This window comes from Poecilia formosa, unplaced genomic scaffold, assembly GCF_000485575.1.
Source record: "Poecilia formosa unplaced genomic scaffold, Poecilia_formosa-5.1.2 Scaffold431, whole genome shotgun sequence".
Lineage (NCBI taxonomy): Eukaryota > Metazoa > Chordata > Actinopteri > Cyprinodontiformes > Poeciliidae > Poecilia > Poecilia formosa.
Window position 1 is genome coordinate 396,001 of NW_006800370.1, and position 2,150 is coordinate 398,150.

Consider the following 2,150-nt stretch of genomic DNA (forward strand, 5'->3'; position numbering starts at 1 on the left):
TCTAAGGAAAATGCAATAATAGTAATAAAATCTAATCATATCAGTCTCTCTATAGCGAGACCTGCTACGTCAAATCAGTTTCTGCGTGTGTCCAGATGTAGAGCCGGCGCAGCTCGATGCGAACCCCGACAGGCCCATAAGGCTTCAGTGGCGTTTCAGCTTTAACTCGGTCCACCAATTATAAATTATAATTTCCCAATCTTGACCATGGTTTTAAAACACATTGCAATAAACATAAAAGAGTACATTTAAACACATAACGTCTGCTCAGCGGCAGAAGCTTACACACACAGCTGACAGACACACACACAGCTTTCAGATACACAGAAATGGATCCACGCTTTTCAGCTCCTATTTTTGTCCTCTTTTTAACACTTATTACACTACAGAGGATCAGATCGCGATCAACCTTCATCTTATCATCTTATCTTTTTTCCTATGGTGGACCCCTCTCAACACTTTTGTGTTTCTTGAGCAAGTCACAGATTGGCTAACGCGTTCTTTTTAGGGGGCAGAACTCCCCAAGGATAAAACCGACAAAACCTCGCCTTTACCTTCCCCGCGTCCGGGAAAAGCCGGGGACAGCGACCTCCCTCTGCAGTGCCAATCGACCTTTACACCTAATTCTTCACACCTAAAAACTACTGTTTCTTCACACCTAAAAACTACTGTTTCTTCACACCTAAAAACTACTGTTTCTTCACACCTAAAAACTACTTTTTCTTCACACCTAAAAACTACTTTTTCTTCACACCTAAAAACTACTTTTTCTTCACTTATTCCTATGAACAGTTAAACATGTAGACAGGCCAGTGAAACACAATTTGAACAGAAATGTAAAAGGAATATGAAATTTAGACAAACCTGGGAAACAGTACAGACAACGGCTGATAACTGAAATTTATACAGACCTGAGAAACAGTACAATGGTGTATATTAAGGAACAAGTGTCCTTACCTTTTATTTGGGCCCTACACCAGAGTACTGTTTCGGAAAGTCTGCGCCTTAACGGCCAGTCCAATCTCTGCTCATGTGTCAACACAAAACCATCCTCTGCTATCATCTGTTGAGAATGAGAATCTCAATCGATGAATCATAATTTGTATTGACACACGGAACATAAAATCAGCCAAAAAAAGCATTCAGACTTTACTTATTTTATTAACTTTCAGCGCTGAAAGGAGACGCTTTACCATTACATCCGAGAAGAGTTTCTAAAAAAGTCTGCAGCGTCTGAGGAGAAAGAGGAGGGCAGCTGATTATATGAACTGAAGACACTCCCTGAAATCACACCATGTCTCTGTGGCCTGATAAGTTTCTGTTTCTCGTGAGAAATGGACCTTGGTGTCTAACAGAATCAAAAATGTAACTATTTACTATGGGCCCTTTGTCTAACAGCGTGTGACTCTTTCTCGGCCTTGGTAAAGCATCTCAACACCCACAATGCACTGCTATCTCAAAATTCTCCTTCAAAATAAAATACAGAGAAATTAATAATATAGAACTTTTTAAAACTAATTAAGACATTTCCGACTTCCAGCCTGGGGCAGAACACTCAAAATAATTTCCAAATTTAGTTCAAGTGAATCAGTAACATTTAATCAAGACTACTCAGTTTGAAAGAGAAAAAGTGCAAATTCACTGGGATGTGCATGTGTAGACTTAACACAGTAAAACTTTTTACTTTTTACTTGTCATGACTTCAGTTTCATTTTCCACAAGGTATATAGTTCTTAACATTTATTGTGGAAAAAATTGTAGCAATATTCCTTATATTTCAGCTTGCATTAACAATAAAAAGATAGGTTTCATCTATTTCCAGGCATTTTTCTGTAAGCTGCAGTTACTTGCTTATGATTGAGTATAAGTGCCAGGTGTAGCGTAGTTGAATCTGCGTTGTGTCTTGTGGGAATAACAGCCAGACAACAGCTGATCTTGAGGGACTTTTAATAGTCCTGCATTAAACAGCAGAAAGAAAAAAAAAAGTCAAAAACAGGCTCTTTCTCCGCACGGTGCTTCACAGCGCCTTCTCCCACGGAATCCGAACAGAAAGAGCGCAATGGAGATCGTGGGAAAACCTTTCATGAACTATAGTGGTATGCCCCGTTAATTTTTCTTCTTAAACCCCAAACTGACACTCAACACAACAA

General features: G+C 39.2%; 1 long non-coding RNA gene across 2 annotated transcripts; it reads right to left on the reverse strand.

Annotated features, from left to right (window-relative positions):
* Positions 1–429: 429 nt before the first annotated feature.
* LOC107833710 (uncharacterized) lies at positions 430–1,107 on the reverse strand. Of its 2 annotated transcripts, none has more exons than XR_001659471.1 (2): positions 777–1,107; positions 430–722 (listed from the first exon to the last, which is right to left on the reverse strand). It is a non-coding gene; the product is annotated as an uncharacterized LOC107833710 (long non-coding RNA). The 2 variants fall into 2 exon arrangements; XR_001659470.1 differs by having other exon boundaries at positions 766–1,105.
* Positions 1,108–2,150: the final 1,043 nt, after the last annotated feature.